The following is a 24,364-nucleotide window of genomic DNA, read 5'->3' as shown; positions in this document are numbered from 1 at the left end:
TGCACCTGGGATTCGAACCAGCGAACCCCTAGCTGCCAAAGCGGAATGTGCAAACTTAATCACTTCACCACCAGGCCAGCCCTGGTAATGTGAAATTTTAAACCTTTAAAATATGCACACTCCTCCCAGCAAATCATCCAATAGGCATAGACCCTGGGGAGAAAATCACAGATGAGTGAGAAGGTTGTTAATCACCACAGTGTTTTCAGTAGTGGTGAAGAATTCTGAACAACCTAAATGCCCAACCACAGAGAACCAAGTAAATAATAAACCAGTGTTGCTGGATAGTAAATGATGGTACCCCCATAATGGAATTCCATGAGTCATGGAAATAAACAATGCTGAAGACAAATATTGAAAGATGTGGAAAGCTGTTGGTGATTTCTCACTGATTAATAAAAATATACTGAAGACTATAGTATGGAGTATGATTACATTCCAGTTTGAAAATAAAGTACATAAACATGCATAGGAAAAAGACCAAAAGCATGTATCTTGTTTGTAAATGCTGGTACCCTCTGATGATGGGTGGTTTTATGTTCCCATTTTGCTGATCTATACTTCCCATAGTGCAAGTGCATTACAATTTTCAAAAGGAAAAAGAATTTTTTAAGAAAGAAAAGCATAGCATTCCTTGCAAATTACAAACACTGTTTTTATTATTATTGTATTTATCAGTGGAGAAAGCCCCCTCTGCCAGCGGAGAGGGGACCCAGAGGACAGGATCCCATGTTGGCCACATTGCTCTCCTCTCACCCACCATGTCAGCAGACTTTAAATGATACCCCGCAGCATCTGCAGTGAGTGAGGGGAGCTATCTCTTGCATTCAGGGACTAAGAGGACAGAGAGGAAATCATAAATTCTTCCTGGAGGACAGAAAGGGAAACTCACAGCCCTTCAAACAGAAAGGCAGCAGAGGTAGGTGGCATGCCTCCTGCAAGGCCATCAGATCAAAAGCACTCCTCCAAGGCCAGGCCAGGGGCGTGCAGACAGCGTTTCTCCTGGCTCCTTCGATGGAAAGCGGAGAGGCCAATTCACTTGCCAGATGGTCCTTCTAAAACCCAAAGGGAGGCGATTTGTTTTCCAGAGCAAAGAGGAATTCGATTCTAGGATTTTTTCCCCTCCTAGTTCGTTGAAAGTTAGGTTTGTCTTCTTCATTTAAAATACCTCCATCTGGAACAGAAGAGAACTAAGTGACAGGATGCCTGCTTTGTCTTTTCTATTATAAATAATAGTAGTGATGGTGGTAGAGATAGTAGCAGTAGTAATAATATATGCCAGGTATTTTGCCTGTATGATTTTATTTAAATCTTCACAACAACCTGTTGAGGTTGTTAGTATTATGAAGGAGGAAACCAAGGCTCAGAGAAAGTGACTGGCCCAGAGTCACATAGTTAATAAGTGCTGGAAGCCAGATTCCAGCTAGATTTGCAAATTGAAAAAAAAAAAATCCTTCTTTCTACTATAACACACTAGAAAAATAAGACACTTTCAGTCCCAGTTATATTTATCTAAAGTCTGATGATTATAGGCTAATCCAGCCCTTGTTTCATACCCATATATGGCCTGAAGTTGGTTCTAAAATTGTCTACATGAGTCCAATTACACTCAACAAACTCAGGATTTTTTTTTAATTCAGTCTCTTCTTACGTCATCAGTTCGTGAGACTCTTAAAATATTTTCTCTCCACTTCACTAAAGAACCACTTCACTTCCAGGAGACACTGTCCTTCCGCCTGGATAACGTATCAGCCAACATTCCCTGCTTTGGCTATCACCAAGTGGGAGGTGTCCCTGGTCTCTCCCCGGCTAGCACGCTATTTGCTGATGAACAGAATTTGATATGACTAGCCTACTCTGACCCTACCCAAGAGTGTTTAGCTAGAAAAGGATGAACAGAAATTTTCTCTCTCCTCTTTCACAGAGTGATTTGATGTCTTGTTTTCCCCGTGATGAAACTGTGACTAAGCAAGTTGAAGAACATTACACAGCAAAGACATTTCTGCACCGGCCTAGGTATCATGAACCCATCTGTCTATCCAGGGAACTCCCTCCTTTGCTGAGTCAGATATGTGGAGATTGTCTGGGGATCAGGAGAGAGGCATCTCCCAGAGGCTAAATCTCTTATAGAGAAGCTCCCACTGTCTAAGAAGGTAATCGTTAATTCGGTTTATTCATCCATTGAGTGCCTTCTGTGTTCTAGGCATGGTTCTCGGCACCAGTGACACAATAGAAAGCATATTAGACAGAGTCCCTGCACTTACAGAGCTTAAAGAGAAGCAGGAAATGCATCAGGAATGTTCTCAGCTGCAAGTAACAGAAAACCCAGCAAGCAACACCTTTTTAAAAAGGGGAGTTATTTTTCTTCGTTAACAAAAGGTCTGTGGGTAGACAGTCCATAGCTGTTGCAGCAGCTTGACAATGTTATCAAAGTCCCTGTGTGTTTCCCTCTTTCCACCTCAAATCTTCAGCACGGTGGCTTTTCAATTTTGTTTACCACTTGTCTCAAGATGGTGGCCATGGCTCTAGGTATTATATCTATGTTTAAGGCAAAAAGAGAAGGTAGAGTGTTGCTGGCCGTATCTGATTATTTTATTTAGAATGCAAAGGCTTTCCAAGAAGTCCCTCAGCTGACTTTTGCTTAGATTCCATTGCCCAAAACAGTTACATGAACCACCCCTCTCTGTAAGGGAGGCTGGAAATGTAAGTATCTGGTAAATGGAATGACAGTGAATGACTTTGACTAGTCGCAATTGAACCTAAACAAAACCATCCTAAACAAAACCAGGGTCATCAGAAGAGCCAAATAAAACCACGGCATGTGGGGAGAGGGAAGGGGCGGCTGATTGCTGACTAAAACTGTCTGTCACAATGAATAAGATTCAACCTAGCATGAGGAGACCGCACTGGAGTTTAATGTCTAATGACATAAACACTTGGCCATCCTAGCTGCACATCAAGTCAAAGACAGACCTCGGGATCCCAGGCACGCCTCATTCGGGGGGAGCATAGAACCAAGGCCGGAGGCAGCAACAGCTGCTCTGGAATCAGTGGTGACAATGTTCTATGTTAATGTTCTTGTATGAGCAACTGTCTACATGGGCACTGGGCTTATAACCTGTCTGATCCCTTGGAATCTAGAGGTCTCTTTGCTCTCTGTTACCACTGATAATTCCTTGGAATTAGATACTTGGAAGCTTTTCTTTGGACTATGGATCTCTAAGCAGTGCTCCTTTCCTTACTTAGACCCTTGTCTCCGCAAAGAAAGAAAACACACCTAAATACCCAACAAAAGGGGAATGTTTAAAGAAACTACAGCCTATCTTTACAACGAAGTAATTAGAGAGGATGATGCATACTTCTATAGGTGCTGATACGGAAAGCTCTCCAAGGCGTTTTGTTAAATGAAAAAAGCAAATTACAAGACAAAGCATAGAGCACGATGCCACGTATGTCCAAGGCAACTTCTGTGGTGGTCGTAAAATGTGGGCATAAATTTTGTGATATAAAGCCCTCAGTCTCTCTCCCCTGGAATGTGCGGTGGTTTGGGTGATTCGCTTCTAATGAATAGAATGAAGCACAGTGGTGGTAATGACTTCAGAGATGAAGTCATAAAAAGTGCTATAGCTTCCTCCTCACTCTCTCTGAGATTGCTCACTCTGGGGAATGCTAGTCGCCATGTCATAAGGACACTTAAACAGCCCATGGAGATATCCACGTGACAAGAAACCGAAGCTTCCTGCCGACAGCCACATGAGTGAGCCATCTTGGAAGAAGGTTCTACACGTTCAGCCAAGTCTTCAGATGATTGCAGCCCCTGCCAACATCCACCCATTTGAGGGACCCTGAGTTAGAACCACCCAACTAAGCTGCTCCTGAATTCTTGACCCACAGAAACTGTGAAATAATAAGTGTTTGCTGTTATAAGCCATTAAATTTTGGTGTAATTTGTTATGCAACAATGGATAACTAATATAATCTCCTTATTTGCATATTTAATAAGTCTCAAGCCCTTACTTTGTGTTAGTCACTGTTTTAAAAGTATCAACATTTAATTCTCACAGCAACCCTAGAAAATAGAGACCATTGTTACCTTTATTTTAGAGAGGAAGAAACGAAGGAACAGAGAAGCAAAGTAACTGGCCATATGGATAGCTATTTGAACCCAGGCAATCTTAGAGTGATTGCCTGTAACTTCCTATACTATACTATATTGTGTATGGATGAGTGTGTGTGTCTGTGTATGCTGCAGGTGGTGTGGTGTGTGCATAGAAAAAGTATGGAAGATACATATCAAATGGTTGACCACAGTTCGTTCTGGGGGCAGAGGTAGAATCAGAGAGAGATAAAGGAAAAGGGAAATTTTCATTTTTTTCTCAACCTACTTCTGTATTATTTGAAGGTTTTCACGACAAAAATATACTACTGTAATATTAATGTAATTAAATTGTAACTGAGCTGGCTAACAGACGTAGGCTATTCAAACAAACAAAGTGTTAGGGAAAGAATGGGAACAGCTGACCAAACCTAAGTCATAAGCCATGGATTCGCCTGGGAGTGAATCGGGTGGGCGCCTTCTGCGGATTTGCAGGAGTAGGGGGAACACTCCCGGCCCCCTTCCCCGCCAGCCCTCCAGCCCAGGGCTTCCTCCTTTTCCCACAGTCCACGAGGCAGGAAGAAGATGTGCCTCCCTGACCCAAATAATTCTCTCAAGACCTGTCAGGAGTCCCTCTTCCTCCTCCATGGCTGCTCATGTGCTTGTCAGAGTGTGACCCATGGTGTCCTATCTGGAGACCACAAGTAGGACAGTTGGCCCGGACGCGGAGAATCTATTCTCAGCCTGGGCCTAAGCCTGGTTCAGGAATAGACGCGGAGGGGTTTCTCCCCTTGTGACTGGGGAAGGATCATGCAACCGGTGTGCTCCCTGACACTGTCCTTATCAGTGTGGGGAAGATATATTTAGAGTCTGGCCTGTGACAGAGCTGTCGTTAGAACCTCACTGCCTTGGTAACTCCAGGGCACTGGTCACAACCTAATCCTGTCTATTTTTAGCAGCTCAGTTTGTGGAGTGGTGATAAGAGTTATCTGTCTGATGCAAGACCACATCAGCCGCACCTGCCCTGGTGGCCTGTTGCAGTCTGTGCACGGGGTGATGGATGGCCTTGAGCTTCTGACATGTGAGAACTCACACCACCGCCCACTCCCCTCCCAGCTGGCTGCAGTGTGGAAGGAGCTTCACCCAACTTGTAGGAACAGGACTGTCACATGTGAGTGCCAGACACCTGGTGAATAAGGCCATGAAGAAGGCTTTTTCCTCACCCCTAAAGGAAAAGAAACCACGGCTCAGATAACAAATTCTTGGCCCAAGAGTCTCCACTTCTTAGGAACAATCACAGTGACCTCGTTAATCAATCCCAGTAATCTTTCCACTGAGCCCTCAAAATTATCCACAGCAGACCATCTCTGGAAGCCTCTAGCAACCAATACTGGGTGCTCCCTAAGATGAAAACTATGAGCTATCCTCGGGTTGGAGGGACTGAGAAAGATAGTAGTGGAGACTTGATGAGGAAAGAGGGTGAGATAGTGCCAAGTTCAGGGTGGTGGGAAGGTGAGAGAGCCCGGGTGCATCACAATGGCAGGGAGAAATCAACGAGGGCGGAGTGCGGGGATTTGGACATTAACAAGAGTTGGTGGAGACATTAGCACAAGGCAGAGTCAGAAGGACCACTTCTTCTCTCATGAGACCCTGGGTATACCCCTTCACTGCTCTGGTCCTCAAATGTCCTAGCTGTAAAGTGAGTGAGTCACACCAGAAGTCTTTATGACCACTTCTGGCTCTGACATCCTATAACTCACACGATTTACTATAGCACAGAATTCAGTGAGTGCCAACTGCAGGGCCCCTCAGTTTTCTCTTCAGGGTCATGTGGAAGAGACTGCTGGTGACTTCCCAGTGTCCTTTCCCCCTTCTTCATTAGTAAAAGAGCTCCAGGTTTCAGCTGAGCAATTGCCATTCAGCTGAAAGACTCAGTTTCCCAGGTTCCCAGCAGTATAACTATGTTCTATCCAATGAGATCTAAGTGGAAGTGTCATGTGGAACTTTGGGGACCTCTCCTTAGAAAGGAAGAGGCTAGTGTGATGGATAACACAATCTCTGCCTTCAAGTTGCGTCGACTCTAGTATGAGAGAGATATAAAACACCAGAACAGATAACAAACACATGACAAAGACAAAAATCACTCTGTCTTTCACCAGTTGTTCTAGATGTTTCATTCAGTCTTTTGGGAGGAAGAAAGCAACTGGAAAAACTCTCTGACTTCTTCACTCAATGAATATTGAGTACACATTATATTCCAGATTCTGCTGAATTGATCAGATACAAAGTTTGACCGCAAGGCACTTCCAACCCAACAAACATGCAATATTGACTTAATATTTTAAAATTATATTTAACATTAAAATACAGAGTTTTCAGCTTCTATTGAATAATGGAAGAGTTGGCAACATGAAACTTGTATTTCCACTTGGCAACAATTTGCTGGAGTTGAAATAACAATGCCTCCTTTCAAGGGGGTTGTGTTCTCCAGTTTATGACAACTGCCACCACTTATTTTCCTTACACCAAACTACTTTATCCATTCCATCACTTCCTGCCTGGTCCTGCAGGGCAGTGGGGAGTATGACCCCTGGCCCAGAAGCTGGAATGCAAAAGGGCTCATGGGTTCCCATCATCATCAGAAACAAATATTTATTGAGAATTTCTATATCAGAAGATTAAGTCTGAAATACAATGGCTCCAAAATCTACTTTGATCCCCAGTGTTGGTATTTGGGGAAGAGGGAGAAAGAAAAGAGGAGAGAGGCGATGAGGAGAAGTAGTACGAACAACAAAATCTTATTTCAGCCATAAAAAAAGGGAAGGATAATGTCCTTTTCCCACTTTTTCTATTTGGCTATCTGGGACATAGATGTGATGATGGATCTCTAGCATCCATTTTGGACATGAAGGTGAAGGCCACACTGTAGGAATAATGGATCAGAGATGTGGAAGGAGTCTCAGTCCCTGACTACTTCATGGAACTGCCACAACCAGTATTATGTGAGATAATAAAAGCTTGGGGGTGGAAAACCTTGTTTTGTGCTTCCTGTCTCATGAAGCCAACCCTAATCCCTGCTGATTACAGGTTCAAGTCCAATTCCCAGGCCTGCCTGGGAGATCTTCCTGGGGTCCCCTAGTTTTCTGCAGGAGCACAATCCAGCTGCTGCCAGTTGACAATCCCAAATGCTCCTCTACTCCCCCATTACCTCCTGGTAGTCACAGCGATCACTCCAGACTCTCCAAGGGGCCAACTAAACACTAGATGGGGAACCTGATTCTCCCTAGTTGTGTGTTGCAATTACTTCAAGCGCCCTGTCCTCATCCAACAAACTTCAAAGCCATAGATACTAAGATTGTGCAGCCTTTAGTATCATTGCTCTTTAAGATGGAGGAAAACTTTCCCCAAAGCCCCCAGCAATAGGCGTCCCTTCATGTTTCATGGAAGAGAGTTGAATCACATGCTCATCTCCAAACCACTCACTGGCAAAGAGGATATAATTATTATGATTGGCTCAAACTAATCAAGATTCATTCTCTGGGGACAGAAAGGGGTAAATAGTCTTCCCTGAAACCATGGCTTCCCAATAACAAGCAAAACTTGGGTGCTGTTAGGAAGGAACAAGGAGCAGGAAATGGCTGTTGGATAGGCAATGGACAGTTCCACCACATTGTGCGACCTCGGGTCATTCATTTTCCCTCTCTGTGTCTCAATTTCCTTATCTGTAAAATGGGAAGAATAAACTAGAAGATCTCTAGGGCCCTCCAAGTTATCTTCCCAATTGCTTATGAGTGTTCAGTGCCAGTGGCAGAAGATGCTCCCAAGCTGACTGACATTTAGGGATCACAGCAGCATCAATAACAGCCTAGGAGGGTTAGAAAGGACTCATGGAGGTGAGGAGGCTGTGGTGTCCTTAATGGCTATGCCATCCTTCTCCAGGGAGCCCCTTTATAATATAAAAGCCCCCCTTAGACTCTCTCAGGCCATTAGCCTTTCCAAGGGAATGGTGATGCCCATCGCTAACCAGACCTCATCCATTCCCCATCATTCATTCATTTATTTGCCACTGAGGACCTGTATATTCAGAACTCTGCATCAGGTCTCCACTCTGCTCTACCAGGGGATAGAGTGAGGAAGGATTTAGGGGCAGGAGGCAGGAGACAGGTGGAAGAAGAGCTGTAAAATCCAGGTCCAAGTTTTCCCTCTGCCAGTCAGTTAAATTCTAGTTCACAACTCACTTCTCTGAGGAAGCATACCAGATTCCTCCAGCTTCCTGCTCAACCTGGAGCATGTGTACCTGTGAAGGCATGCTGTGGTCTGCCAGGATACTGAGAAGTCACGAAACAAATGTGATGCCTCTTTCTGAAGCATGAGAAAATGTGAAGATTGGGGGAGAGGGTGAGTTAAGTAATGAAACTGGTCAAGGGTTTAAAACATTAATTTAATTTTTTTTTTTTTTTGAGGAAGATTAGCACTGAGCTAACATCCACCGCCAGCCCTCCTCTTTTTTGCTGAGGAAGACTGGCCCTGAGCTAACAATCATGCCCATCTTCCTCTACTTTATATGTGGGACATCTGCCACAGCATGGCTTGACAAATGGTGTGTAGGTCCACACCCAGGATCCGAACTGGCAAACTCCAGGCCACCAAAGCAGAACGTGCGAACTTACCACTGTGCCACCAGGCTGGCCCCTTAAAACATTAATTTAGATTGAATTAACCATGGACGTGTTAGAAAGCAAAGATGCTATGAATTTTTTAGAGAAATAAAATTTCTAACAAATGTCAAGCTTCAAGCTATGGCCCACAGATGCCTTAGAGAGTGACAGACATTTGTCCTCCCTGGTCACTGTGGGGACCTTGGGAAGAGATCCTGGGAACCCATTCATTCAAACCCCTGGCTCTGCCACTCACCCGCTTGATAGATCAGCATCCTGGGCCAAAGCATTCAACCTCTGGAAGCCTGTTTTCTCTTTGGTTAAAGGAAATCCCATTGTTGAATGAAGATGTTAATGATACTCACCTCACTAGACGCTAGACGAGTATAAGGAGCAGAAGTGATAAGGCCTGGAAATGCTTAGTATGAAGCCTCAATAAATATTAGTATTTATTAAGAAATAAGTGCTTACCAGTCAAAAAATAATAAACAACTGTATACGTTAAGCACCTTGGCACCTACTCTTTGCCAAGCACTGTGATAGGTATTAGGGAAATAGAGGTAAGAAGCAAGAATCTTGTGATTCAGTGCCTACTCTGTGCCAGGCACGGGGCAAGGTCCGAGCCTGGAGCTTTCACGTGCACTTTTTCATTTAATCAAAGACAAAAGAATTACAATCCCTGACTTTTTAGATGTCAGGCAGCGTGCTGAGCACACAGAATGCTCCGTGCTTGGAACTTCACTTCCCTGGATCATCGTGGCTATGCCTGTAACCTGTGCTGTCCAGGGGTCTTCTCTTCAAACCCACTCCCTTTAATTTATAACAATGCTCCCTGTGAATTCTCAGTAGATGTGTGTTATAGTCAAGTATCAGAAGTGAGGGGCTAGAGACAACGCAGGCAACTGCCAGTCACCAAAACCCTACCACCGCTAATTTCTTTTAGCCATCACTTCCAGCCTCCTATAACCCTATAGCACTTTTTCACTTTCTGTCACTTTTGTACTCAGACCATGTGCCACAGCTGTATTTCTGGCTGTGTCCTTTCCAGCTGAGTGGCCTTGGGCAAGCCACTTGACCTCTCCAAATTTCATTTGTAAAATAAGAATAGTTCTTTCCTCATGGGATTGAATGGTTGTTTCTTTATGTGCTAAGCAGGACAAAAATAGACCCAAAATTGAACGAGGTAATACACCTAAGCCCTCAGCACATTGCTTGGGACATAGAAAACGTAAGGTAGGTGAAGTAGTGGCTGTTACAATAATTATTATTAGCTCCTAACTGTTCTCTGGAACCTTTACCAGAGCTAGCACACTGATTCATTTTGCTACTTGGTATGAGTCATCTCCTGTCATCTCCCATGGGATAAATATGAGAAAACCAGTGGGAGTCAGTGAAACAAGGAAGCAAGTGAGTCCTCAGCGAGAATAATCCATCTTTAGGGAGGATAACAGAACCACCCCTGACTGAGCAGGTACAATGCTGGACCCTTTCCACGCCTCTGCGGACTTAATCCTAAATTATCTCGGAGGAAGATTTCCAGCCCACTACTCCACGCTGACTCCATCTGAACCTTCCTCAGCCTTCCTCCAGAACCTAGAGGGGAAAATTTCTCCTCCAACGTCAATATATATGACCCAGTTATGGTGTTTCCCTGGCTAGTTGACACCAACAGGATGATATCATTTTATATGATCATTCCTTACCCATGTGTGAGCCCATTTTAATTTCTTTCCAGGGTGTTTATATGTGCATCCGTGTGTTTTCCATTTTCAGCCCAAATGAGCAAACTGTCCTTTAGCTTACTAGGGTGCACATCAGAGATTTTTGGTGTTGTAACTCTTCAGAGACAGGAAATAGTACTTATTCCTAAATAGAAAGGCAGATTATTACCATATGTTGGTTCCAGAGATTCTTAAGAATTGAGGAAGAAGCTTCCGGAGAAAGAGTTCGTGGCAGGGGTGTCTGGCACAAGCAAATTGACATTGGACATCTTAACACTTCTGGGCCTCAGTTGTCTCTTCCGCAGAATGAAGACCTTGGACCCCATGATCTTTTTTTTTTCTCTCTCTTTTTTTTTTTTTTAGGAAGATTAGCCCTGAGCTAACTGCTGCCGCCAATCCTCCTCTTTTTGCTGAGGAAGACTGGCCCTGAGCGAACATCTGTGCCCATCTTCCTCTACTTTCTATGTGGGATGCCTACCACAGCATGGCGTGCCAAGCGGTACCATGTCCGCACCCGGGATCCGAACCGGCAAACCCTGGCCCCAGAAGCGGAACATGCGAACTTAACCACTGCACCACCAGGCCAGCCCCAAGGACCCCATGATCTTCAGTTTGCTTCATTTACCCATTAAACAAATAACTATTGAGCTCCTGTTGTATGCCAGGCACCGAGGATACCACGATGACCAAGATAGACTAAGTCCTGCTCTCATGCAGCTGATGTTCTCGTCACAAAAACACTGAACAAAGAAATAACTTCAGATGGTGAGGAGTCCCACGAAATAAAGAACGATGATGAGATAGTCCCTTGGGTGAGGCGAGGGGGGCCCCTTTCGATGTGATGGGTAGACAAGGCCCCTAGGGAAGCCACATTTAGGCTGAGAATTGGCTGAGGAGAAGGAACCATGGGGCATTCATAGGACATTCATGGAGCCAGGCAGAGGGAATAGTTGTAAAAGTTGTAGAATTTTTATTGGAGAAACCATCTGGGTCTACAACACAGGAGCCACAGAGCTGACCCAGACAAGGAAGTGCTGTTTTGACACACGCCGTGATGACACAGACCTCCAGCCCCTGCTACAGGGTGCGACCTGACAACTCCTCTACAAACATTCGAGAGTGCCTACTGAGTGCAAGGCACAGCGCCTCTGAGTCAGAATCACTGCTCAGCGCCAAGCGGCTGGAGGCAGCCAAGAGGAATGCTTGCTGACCTTTCGGAGCTGGCAGTGACAGTGATAAATGAAAGGGGATTTGGATGCTCGCCCTTGACTATAAGAGGAAACAGGCGGATTGTGAACTGGGGCTCATATTCTGAAGCTTGAGTTTCACCAGCTATGCAGTTTCTAGAGCCATTTGCTCCCACAGAGCATGGCAGGCATTTGGACTTAAGGACTGACCTACTGGACTTATGGACTACTCAGCTATCGGCTCAGATTCCTGAGCCTGGAACGTGCAGGCAACCTCACCAAGCTGTGGCCTCTGCTCGGGGCCAGGCTGGCCTGGTGGGCACACCGGTGACGGAGCTGACATGAAGGGCCATGTTGGGAGTCCAAACACCGGGGTCTCCCTCCCAGCAGCGCCCACAGGAGCCAGGCAACCTCTCCAGCCATTCTAATAGAAACAAGCAAGCATCTGCTAGGGTCCAGGCGTGGTGTGGGCTCCTCACACACAGTATCTCATTTAACCCCCAGCACCATCCTTTGGGGAAAGTACTGCCACGGTCCCTCCCAGATGAGGCTGCTGGAGGCTTTGTAACTGGCCCAAGTTCCCTCAAGGGCAGAGGTGGGATTCTAACTTGGGTCTGGCTAATTTCAGGTTACCTATTCCATTCTCTCACTAATTCATCAGTTACACTGGAATAGTAATCATATGTGTCCCCCCTTCTCACGCTGTTGTTGGGAGATTCAAACCAGACGAGAAGGTGCTTTGTAAACACTGACGAGCTATTCCAGGGTCTGCTAGTCCCCGCGCCGTTTCTGGCAGCTCTGCTGTCTGCAGTTTCCTGCCCACCCTTGACCACACACCTATTTCCCACCCTCCCACTCCTGTGTGGAACACCCACCCACCTCACTACTGCAGCTAGCCCTGAGATTGCTGCTGATGCTGCCCCTGGGGCGGTGGTATGTCCCCACCTTTCTCCAGAGCAGCAGCCCTGCCCCAGGCTGCCTGGGAAGGTTTGGCATTGGGCCAGCGGGATGGGGCGGGCGTGTGGAAAATCTGAGGAGATGTTTTTCTCTCTTGGGATGGAAGCCAAACTGCAGTCCACTGGAGCTGTATAAATTATGCACCCAGAAAAGAGTTAGTTTAGAAAGAAAAGGATAAAAAATTCTTTACTGTTTGCTTAGTGAGCTGGGTTGGCGGAGGCAGGGCCAAACCCCGCATATTTGGACTAACTAGCTGTGTTTGCAAAACAGGCCCATGTTCCAGGAGACGGCCAGGAAGACCACAAAACAGCCAGTGCTTCTCTGCAGGCCTTTCTTCAGCCTACTTTCCATCCCCTTGTGCCAGCCCGGGCCTCCGTCTTAGTTTTGTAGGCCTAGAAGGCTGAGGGGTTCAGGGGAAAGGTGGGCCATTATGAGCTCTCTCCGCACACTCCTTTCTCACTCCCTATGAAGTCCAACTGTCCAGAGAGCTGACCTGAGGACACCGCCTCCAGGAAGCCTTCCCTGGGCCCTGAGGCTGGGTCAGGGCTCTTTCCTGGAGCCTCCCACAGGACCTAGTCCTTATCACACTGTATTATTGACCTGGCCGATAGCCAGTCTCCCACAGGCTCCTTGAGGGCAGAGACCTGGTCGGTTTTGCTCACAGTGGCATCCCCAGTGTGGTATTTCAGTGAAGAAATAAACGAAGACCACCTCTGGTCTCCTGTGTCCCACTCTGGGCCTTTTCCCCAATTCAGCTGCACAAATTCCTTCCAGCAGAAGCCACGCATTCTGGATGTTGTGTTGCATGTCTAGTGCTGTGCTTTGCTCCTGTCTGTATCTCCAGCCTCATCTCCTACTCTTCCCGGGCTTCCACTAAATACTCTATCAGGAGTGACCTGCTTACAGTTTGTCACCGTTCTGTTTCTCTGCTTGCCCTGACCCCTCTGCACCTCGTCCCTTCACCCTCACTCCCAGGCAGCCTTGAAGGATCAGTTCCAACCTCCTTTCGCCCATTAAGTCTTCCCTAACCCTCCCTACTCTACCGAGGCCCCCTCCCCCGCTGGTAAGGGACCCCTTATCTTGGGTCTCATAAAAACCATGCTTATCCCTGGGCTTACCATTCAGCCTCCAGTAATTTGTTTATACAGCTGCCCCTACCCCCGTCCCCTGACTCCAGGCTACCTGGGAACAGAGAACCTGTCTCAAGCATCTCTGTGTCTCTAGCACTTAGCACAGCGCCTAACACCCAGCAGCTGTTCCACGCATGCTTGTTGAATTAATTAATTAACTAACACATGCGGAAGACAATAATAGCACGCCATGTCATGGGGCAGAGTGTGATTAAGAGCCCAGCAAATGCTGTGAGCTCAGAGGAAGGAGCAATTGCTGTGGGCTGGAGTGGGAGGGGATGCTGTAGAAAGAGGAGCTGACATAAGATGAAGCACAAAAGGCAGGATGGAGCACAGCCGCGGGGTAGGGAAGGAAAAGTGGAAAAAGCCTGGGCTTTAGAAAACGTAAGCCAGATCATGGCCTCCTCCTGCTTAAAACACTAGTGGGTTCTCCCTGTATCAAGGGAAAAGTCCAAATGTCTTAGCAAAGCCCATGAGGCCCCATGGGTCTAATCCAGCCAAGAAACTTTGGAAAAAGGGAAACTGAGTCCCAGAGTGACATTTACAGGGATGCTGTAAATATTTTTTGTTAGAATGTTTTTAAGCAAATCATGTGGAATATTTTTACTATGAACGTATTTGCTTTCAGTGTGAAATCCCTGGTACCATTTTCCAGAGTATTTTCCTTATGTGAACCAAGTCCCACGGGTCTGCCTTCTATGACGCAGTTGAGATTTTTGTTTTCTCCATCATGACCCATTTGAAAGTTGTCCTATTTAATGCTGTAGGAACCTATTCTGGAATTGTTTATCTTTTAAATTGCCATGGGACCTTAGTCCTACAGCCTTCAAACCAGGTTTCCTGAGAACCAGGGAAAGAAGAATTGTTTGTTTTGTCCATCACTAGCTGCTGAGGCCCCTCTCCATGCCAGCACGGGGCCGGGAGCGACTCAGACGTGTGCCTGCCCACAAAGAACTTATGAGCTGAGAGGCCAGAGGTGCATACACAGTATTAGGTCATGATTTTTTTTTTTTAGATTGGCCCTTAGCTAACATCTGTTGCCAATCTATTTTTTTTCTTCCTCTTCTCCTCAAAACCCCCAGTACATACTTGTATATTCTAGTTGTAGGTCCTTCTGGTTCCTCTATGTGGGACGCCGCCTCAGCATGGCTAATGAGCAGTGCTAGGTCCGCACCCAGGATCCGAACTAGTGAAACCAAGAGCTGCCAACGTACAGCACGTGAACTTGACCATTCAGCCATGGGGCCAGCCCCTAGATGACGATTTTGAGTGAAGCAGTGCACTGACCATTTCGCATACTTCACTTCTTATTCTCCCAATAATCCTAAGGGGTAGATATTATTACCCTCATTTTTTAAGAGCCAAAACCACAGCTGAGAGAGACCAAAGACTCACCTAAGTCTTGCTCCAAGTGAATGGCAGAGTGGGAACCTGAGCCCAGGTGTGTGCTTTCCCTCAGTCTAAAGCAAAACAGGATTCGCTACACAAAGGAAGAGAAGAAATTTCTTCAACTGTTCCAAGTAGGAGAAGCTGCTCCACAACGCGCCTAGCCCATCCCTACCCCCAATGAATGAGGAAACAGTAAGAGCTAACAGCTGTTGATCATCTAAGTGTGCCATGCATTTTTACACAACTCTATTCTTCACAAGAACCTCCAAGGAAGGTAATGCAATTCTGTAGCTGAAGGTAAGTAGTGCAATTCCATTTTACATGGGATCATAAGAGATGCTCAGGGAGGCTAAAGAATTTTTGCTGAATCACACAGTTAGAGGCAGAGCCAATATCCTAACTCTGTCTGTCTTGATGCAAAGTCTTTTTTTCCCACTACTCCCAGCTTTGAAGAAGCAATGAGCAGCAAAGCATTCAGTTTACTACCAGGAAGTTCACTGAGAAAGGACCTCAGAAATGGTGCTCGGCAGAGACAGGCTCCTCCTGAGGCACGAACTTGTAGGAAAGATATGGAAGAGTTTCAGTCTCTAACAAGGCTGGTGAGGATGGGCCCAGACAACCGGGACAGAGAGATCTCCTGTAACATCACTGCAGAGGGGGACCCTTCCAGCTATCATCACCAGCCCTGAAATGACATGGCCTCAAACAGGGACTGGGCCAAAGTCAGGTTACCCAAAGGCGTAACTGATCACCAAACTCATTGTAGATTGAGTGAAAGGTATGTGGTCGAGTTTAGGAATCAACAAACAGCAAGAGCCGCCAAGGGGCAATCCAAGAAGGCAGCCTGCAGAGAGTGCCAACAGGAAGGGCAGAGAGACCAGGAAGCAGACTGACAGAGCAAGGCTTGTCTGACCCTCCTGGGGCCCTGCACACAGCAAGCAGGTGTTCACAGCACCTTGGAGTCCCTTCACATCCCAAGCCAACTAAATGCAGTTGGAAGAGTGGAGATGGAGACAGAGAGAGAAGGAGAGAGTGGGAAGAAGAGAGAGAGCAATTGAAATGGTGCCTTTGACTCCACTAGTCATTGCACTCCATGAGCACATGCCCCTGACTGAACGCGAGGTAGGAGGTCAGCTGTCCCTCAGAAGACTAGATTCCCTCAGGCCTCTCTTAGAGCATCAGATGACATTAAAGGTGATTGCTGTGTTCACAGGTAAGTATTTTTCATACACTGTGACCTCTAAATGCAAACCAACCAGTTCAGCTGGTGCTCATCCAAAGAAAGAGTTCTACATCCATACACTAGAAAATAAGGTCTCTGGGATGGACTAAGTGAAATTCTGCAAAGGCTTACTTTCCTAATACAGAATCGTGGGTAATTTTGACCATATAAGCTTTTAACTTTTTGTGCTGACTTTGGAAGTATCCCCAGGTTGATGAGACGCCACTGCCAATGTGGTGTGGATGGTGGATGCCTAGTGTGGTGAGGCATTTTCTGAAGGCCTGGGGCCCAGAGCCTGAGGTCTGACATAAACTGGTATTTGGTTCATGAAAAGTGGTTTTGTTTTTAAAATAAAGAGAGCTAAATTCCTTACCACTAGCAATTAGAGTGTGGCGGGATAACCCGACTGGGAAATGTATGATGGAGGCTCTCCAAGAAAGAAAGAAAAGCATTTTTCCCCTCTTGCTGTCTCTTATCTCCCTTTACTCCAAGAGCTCTGAGGCTCTCTGAGGGAGAGTTTAGGGGCTGCTGCTTTCTAAAGCCTAGCTCTGCTGAGACAGACGAGGCTGACACAAGATGGTGGCAGACTCTTGAAGGAAAGGCGAGTAAAGTTCCTAGAGGGAGAGAATGGTGGATAGAGGGGTGGCAAGTATCTGAGAGGCAGGGACATGAACCCTGCCCCCATGCAGTGACCCACAGAGGCCTGCCCTTGCATGGGAGGTGACTGCCAGATGCCTCTGGGGGCTGGACACTAAGCTCAGTAGAGAAGGTCCCTATGACCAAGCTTGTGGTCAATGGAAGGCTTAAGTTTTGCAAGGGAGAGCAAGGCCAAGACAGCTGGAAGTCCCTTCCAAGCAGCAGTCTTGGGAGGCCGGCCTGGTGGCACAGCAAAGTTCGCACGCTCCACTTCAGTGGCCTGGGATTTGCTGGTTCAGATCCCCAGCATGGACCCACACACTGGTTATCAAGCCATGCTTTGGCAGGCATCCCACAAATAAAGTAGAGGAAGATGGGCACAGATGTTAGCTCAGGGCCAATCTTCCTTAGCAAAAAAAGAGAAGGATTGGCAGTAGATGTTAGCTCAGGGCTAATCTTCCTCAAAAAAAAAAAAGAAAGAAAGAAAGAATGAATGAAGCAGTCTTGTGCAGGCGGCAGAAGATCACAGCACCAGACACCAGCACAGGGAAGCAAAAGGAGCGATGCAACAACAGAGATCCTATGAGTTACAGCCCAGTGCCTCCCACACGTTCCCAGACCCAGCAATCCCTTACAGTCCAATGGAAGGGAGGGAGGGAGCCCCACTCATGACTGATGCTGGGTTTCTCCTCCACCTGAGGAGAGGGGAGAGGGTGCTGAAGCGGTCCTACTTTTGTTTAGAAAAATGAATGAATGCATTGTTTCTTCGGCCTGAATTCTGCTCCACAATTTCTTCCTGAATATCATTTATTACTCTAATAATAGTAATATCTAACATTAAGAGAGGGTTTCTCTATTTACACTTTCACATGCAAAAGTTCCTGAGCTCTGGATATTGTTACCCTCTGGGATGTAGGTTATAAAAAGGACTCAGGCCTTTGATTTCATCCTCAAAAGTCGGGACCTCTTTCATACCACCTTTGGGGGCTTCATTGACCCTTGCCATGATCCCTTTCAACCTTTTAGAGAACTGAGCTCCTTTAAACAACATCATTGGAACTCCCTCTCTGTGAACAAGCGCCACTGGATGACCTCACCCATGTGGCCAGGGTGATGACCAACATGACTGACACACAGTAGGTGCTCAATAAGCGTTTGTTGAAAATAAAAAATGAGGGGCTGGCCCTGTGGCCGAGTGGTTAAGTTCGCGCGCTCCGCTGCAGGCGGCCCAGTGTTTCGTTGGTTCGAATCCTGGGCGCGGACATGGCACTGCTCATCAGACCACGCTGAGGCAGCGTCCCACATGCCACAACTAGAAGGACCCACAACGAAGAATATACAACTATGTACGGGGGGCTTTGGGGAGAAAAAGGAAAAAATAAAATCTTTAAAAAAAAAAAAGAAAAGAAAAGAAAAAATGAGTGACTGAATAAATTATTTGATTAAACGGGATTTTTTAAAATTAAAAGAATTTGTTTCTCAGAGCAGTTTTAGGTTTACGGAAAAACTGCACAGAAAGCATAGAGTTCCCACGCGCTCCCTCCCCTCCCCCGCCGCATATACAGTTTCCCCTATTAGTAACATCTTGCATTGGCGTGGTACATTTGTTACAACTGGTCACACAACATTGGTGTGTAATTATTAATTAAATCCCATAATTTACAATAGAGTTCATTCTTTGTAGTTTTATGGGTTTTGACAAATGCAGAATGTCATGTATCTATAATTACAGCATCATCGAGAATAGTCTCATGCCCTAAAAATCCCCTGTGCTCCAGCTTTTCATTCCTCCTCCCTAATTCCTGGCAGCCACTGATCTTTTAACTGTCTCTATAGTTCTGCCTTTTCTAGAATGCCATACAGTTAAAATTATACAGTATGTAGCCTTTTCAGACTGGCTTCTTTCACTTAGCCATATGTATTTAAGATTCCTCCATGTCTTTTTGTGGCTTAATAGTGCCTTTCACTTTAACCCTGAACAATACTCCATTGTCTGGATGTGCCAAAGTGGGTTCATCCATTCACCTATTGAAGGACATCTTGGTTGCTTCCAGGTTTCGGCAATTAGGGATAAAGCTCCTATAAACATTGGTGTGCAGGTTTTTGTGTGAACATAAGTCAACTCATTTGGGTAAATACCTAGAGGCACAATTTCTGGATTGTATGGTAAAGACTGTGTTTAGCTTTGTTAAGCCTGGTTTTTAAAAACCTGTTTCTAGCCAGCACTATCCCATAAAACAGGGGGAGGGTGGTAAGCGATGAGTTGATGCCCCACAGTGTAGAACTATGGAACAGGCCCTGCTTTTATTTGCACAAAACGAAATGTTTAGCTTCCAAGTGTATACCCAAGTTCTAGTAGACTTGGATTCAGTGAATAAGGTGCTACATAATTTCCCCCATGATTTCATTTCGGCCTTTTCAATTTGGCTGCCAAGACAGACTAGTCTGAGAAGGTCCCTAGCTACAGGAATTACACATTCTAGTGGGAGAGACAATGAATAAATATACAATTAAAACCTGTTCAGGTGGAAGTACTGGCCAGGAAAAGACCACAAATAAGCAGGCAAGAAAACAAATGAGTTTTCCCATTAACTTACATGGTGAATCTGCATGGGCTGTCAAATTAGGATTTGGGGTGGCGGGGTGGGGGTGGGGAGGGCCAGTAAGTCAGAGACAATTGGCTTCAAAGAGATACTACCAGGAGCTCTCTTAAAATATTTTCCAAGATGTTCAAGCAATGTTCTACAGCAGAGGAAGGCAGGTATGCCAGGGGGAAAGATTCACATTTGGGGCAAAGAAAAACTTTAAAACAGAAAACAAGATGTCTTTATGTCTTCTGTCTCCAGTTGTCAGCCACCTTTCTCTGTATCTTTATGTCACAACCTCTTCACCTGGATACATCCTCTCCAACTAAACTGGAAGAGTCTTACCTTTTTCTTGCTGCCCCTCACGTTGCTACTTTGCACGTAGTAAGGGCTCAAGAAGAGCTCACTACACTGAAAGGGGAAGCTTTCAGCAATACATACAAGAAAAAAGAACTCTGGTTTTACCCTCAGAGGTCAACAGCCACAAAAGCCAAACAAAACCAGAAATATCCTCTTCCTGGTAATTACATGTTTTTAAGTGGTGTTGGAAAGAAACCCACATATACATTTTCAGAGCTTTGTAATCATTAACTATTCTCCACCATCCTGGGAAATGTGAATTTGGATAAGCTCCAAGCGCCTTAGCAACAAGCCAGCAGCTCCCAACCGGAGCCCTGAAGTCCTCTGATGGGGCCAGGATCCCAGAGACAAAGCATTATTTATCGACATAAACTGTCTTGCTTCTGAAGCTGGAATCCCAAGAACCAAGCTAATGAGAAGACTCAGTGCCAGGATGTCATATTGCGTTAGGAAGGCCAACCCATTAACAGTCTGTTTCTCTGTGCTCAGCGCAGACTGGAGAAGATGCAGGGCAAACATATCCAGTGGCTTCTGAAAGGCTTCAGCCCTGGATGCTTGAACACCAAGACAATTGCTGTCTTTAGCTGGGAGTGTGGGAAAGGGCGCAGAGTTCATGGAATGTTTTCTGAACGAATGGGCAGTGCCCCGCGTGGAGTAGTAGAGGCTGCCAGCTGCGGGCCTGGGCAGTGTGATGCTCCCAAACTCATGAGCATGAAGTCAGAGCTCTGTCCTTGATGAGCCTGAGGGCAAGCCCCAACCCCTCTTCTCCCCTCTCCTTATCCCACCTCTACCAAAGGCCTCATCCAGGCCCCAACTGCTGGCACACTTAGAAGAGGCAACCTTGGCATAGCAAGAGGTGTCCTTTAGTTTCAGGGGGATAATTTACTTCTCTGAAATCTCCAACAGACAGCGACATTTCCCTGCATCCCATCCAGAACTACGTTTGAGTGTTTCCTGACTCTGAAACATCTTGGGGTGACTTTGCAAGCCAAAACATAGAAGAGGGCTACAATTCACATTCATAACAGTGAGTGATCACCAACATTTACTGAGCTGCATGCATAGCAACGTGCTAAATGCTTCAATCATCGCCTCACTTAACCCTCACCAGAACTCTATAATTTAGGAACGTCACAAACCCCATTTTACTGATGAGAAAGCAGAGGCTTGGAGAAGCTGAGTTAGCAGTTTTCAGAGTGTGGTCCCTGAACCAGCAGCATTAACATCACCTGGGAACTTGTTAGAAATGAACATTCTTGGGCCTCATCCCAGATGTATTGAATCAGAAACCCCGGAGCGGGGCCAGCAGTGAAGTTGAGCAAGCCCCACAGGTGGTTCTGATGCACACTAAAATGTGAGGACCCCTGGACCAGGCCACTTACCCCGAATCCCACAGCCAGGGGGATGCAAACACCAGCAGTTTGGCTCCAGAGCTCTGCTCCTAACCTCTGTGCTACGAATTTATCTGGACACAGACATGAAGGGCCCCTCTCCCACCTACAATCACAAACTCCAAATCTGGAGAATTGGCACTCCTTAATAGATGCTTGGCCACTGAAAACATCTGGTCAGATTCATAAGAGAGATAAAAGGGGAGGGGCAAGCTGCTTTTCCTATCTTAAGGCTTCTCTCTGACTTCATGAGGCACTGTCACATTCCTCACCGGAATGCAGATTCCCTGCGCTCTAAACACCCCTGCCCATCAGAGCTGCAAGGGCACTCCCAGGGGAATCCTCATTTCCCACCCAAGAGAGCAGGCAGAGCAACTCACAGGATTGAAGTGGAGAGCAGCTGATACTAACAACTAAAATATTAAAAGCATCTGTATTAATTTCTTAGGGCTGCCATAATAAAGTACTAAACTGCGGGGTTTAGAACAATGGGAATATATTGTTACACAGTTCTGGAGCCTAGAAGTCTGAAATCAAGGTGTTGGCAGAGCCATGCTCCTTCTGAAACCTGTAGCAAAAGGATCGTTCCCAGCCTGTTCCGGCTTCTGGTAGCTCCAGAAGCTGGAAGGTTCCTTGGCTTGTGACAGCATAATTTTCATGACATTCTCCCTGTGTCTCTTTGCATCTTCTTCCCTCTGTATGTGTCTGTCTCTGTGCCCAAATTTCCCTATTTTAATAAGGGCACCAGTCATGTCTGATTAAGGGCCCACCCTACTCCTGTATGGCCTCATCTGAACTAATTATATCTGGAATGACCTCATTTCCAAAGTCAGATTCTGACATTCTAGGGCCTAAGATTTCAAAATATAAATTTAGGGGGGACACAATTCAACCCATAACAGCACCTATTTATGAGGGCAAGGATTAGACTGCAGAAGTTTTCGTGGTTTGTAATAGGGTCATTTCAGAGACTCTCAGACTGACATCAATGAGGCCATCTATCTGAGTATAGTTTCCACCATGGCTGATAATCAGAACCATATGGTATTTGCTAAAACTGGAGTTTCTCAAGCCTCATCCCAGAAGTCCTGAATCAGAAAGAGATTCGGGGATTTGTGCATGAACAAGCACCCATGAGATTCTGATGTAGCCAGCTCTTCACTGCCCTCATGTTTGGGAAGCACGGCTCGAGCCAGCCCTCATGGGATGCTCAACATTCTTGCCTACGTGACAGCCAAGGCCTCTGAGGTGGTACCCAGACTCTTTCAACACTCCAGCTTCTGTAATGCCCATGGGGATCTCTAAGTTCAGACAAGCCACCTCGGGACACTTGAGGGAGATGCACCAGGACTTCCCCAGATTTTTCTTTACACTCAGGTCCCAGATTATCTGCTTTGGCCCACAGCCAGCACCAAAAGCTCAGAGAAAACTAACTTCCAAGCCAGATGATTTCATTGAGTGGGAGCCAAGTTGAAGCTGATGCCTGGGAGCCGTCATCACACCCAATAACTTCTTCCCTTCAGAGAAATATAGACCGGGGGCCAGTGAGAGCTGGTGCCCAATTCAAGGAAGAAAACACCAGAGGCACTTGCATTACTCTGAGCTGAGCCTGGGAGAGCAGCTGAATGGAATGTGGAGGGAAAGCAGAAGTCACAAAGGGAAAGTGTCAGGGCAGGGTTAGCACCACATCTGCCCTGACAGGTCACACCTCCTTCCCCAGCCCACCTCAACATACTCCCAGTTAGCCTCTGAGACAAGAGAATCACCACTGTAACAACTGTACTTGCCAGACAAGGAACAAGACTGCAAAGAGCAGTAGAATGAGCTCCGGACTAGGCATCTATACTCCCCAACTCATTGTGCCTCTCAGAACCCCCATTTCTTCACCTGTTTCATCCCCACCATTGATCTTTTTGTTACAAGGAAGAGATATCCACTCCAGCCAGCCCAGGAGAAAGGAGGTTGACTCATTATAAGGATACTGGTCCCATGGAATCCAAGGGCAAGAAAAAATCCACTTGGCTTCGTGATAACCAGGGAGAGATTAAGAACTGTGGCTCTGTCTTTCAAGGACTGCATGACCCACCTCTCCTCTCTGCACCTCTAGTCACTTCCCCCTTTCTCTCCATTAAAGGGCTTCCTCTGGCGCTACTTCAGTGTGTACAGAAGTCATCCTAGTTGCCTCAGTCCCCAAAACTACATGGCCTTTCATCTCAGTTCCCCACAGCTCAATGGCTCAGTTTCTCAATGTTCCAATTCCAAATTCCCAGAAGAATCCAAGTCCATCCTGGGTCAGGCAACCGTCCTTCACCCAATTAGCCATGACAGAGCAGTAGGTCACATAATACACACCCAGGCCCCTCGGCTGGGCATCTCATCGATGGTTGTGGGTAGAAGCAGCACCAGAGCAGGGTGCTGTAGGTAGGCAGCACCCCAAGGCCTGTCTACTATAGTAATACCAAAAAGTCACCGCCATTTTTTAAGCACCTACTAGATGACAGACACTGAGCTACATTAGCCCATGTCATCCTTACTTCAAACATTCAAGGTAACTATTTCAGATACAAAAACTGAGGCTCACAGAGCTGTGGTAACTTATCTAAGGTCACTCAGCTAGTAAGAGGTGGAGCAGGAATTCCAACTCAAATCCGCCAGATTCCAGAGTAGAGCACTTTCCTTTTTGCCAGCAGCCTAAGGCAAAGGGACCAGATGGTAACATTTCAGCAAGTCAGGGAAAAACTGGAGGATGACTTCTGTAACAATCTCTCCTCTGCCTATATGCCAGATTATATTGAGAATAAAGTGAAACCACCGATTGAAAAGTGCATTGGGAAAGCTGTCCAAAGATAAACATGAGGTCTTGAGCCTGCCTGCCACTGCTGTCCTGCAGCGTGGTGTTTACCCACTGGGCATTCCCTGAGGCCTGCGGAGCATTTGTTCACCTCTGCTCTGTGGCCAGAATTTATCAAGGCCACAGCATGGGTCTTAGCAGCCATCCAAGACCCCCTAGAAGGAACCACCCGCTGCTTACA

The 24,364-nt window shown here is 46.2% G+C and overlaps 1 long non-coding RNA gene across 1 annotated transcript in view; it reads right to left on the bottom strand.

The window, feature by feature from the left end:
- Window positions 1-636: 636 nt before the first annotated feature.
- LOC139040511 (uncharacterized) overlaps window positions 637-24,364 on the bottom strand; it is a 35,077-nt gene continuing 11,349 nt past the window's right edge. The window contains exon 3 of the long non-coding RNA XR_011494994.1: window positions 637-1,174. This is a non-coding gene — a long non-coding RNA (uncharacterized lncRNA). The remainder of the gene's footprint in view (window positions 1,175-24,364) is intronic.

The sequence above is a fragment of the Equus asinus genome, chromosome 2, assembly GCF_041296235.1.
Source record: "Equus asinus isolate D_3611 breed Donkey chromosome 2, EquAss-T2T_v2, whole genome shotgun sequence".
NCBI lineage: Eukaryota > Metazoa > Chordata > Mammalia > Perissodactyla > Equidae > Equus > Equus asinus.
Note: the sequence above shows the minus strand (reverse complement) of the source record. Positions and strands in the feature narration are given on the sequence as shown.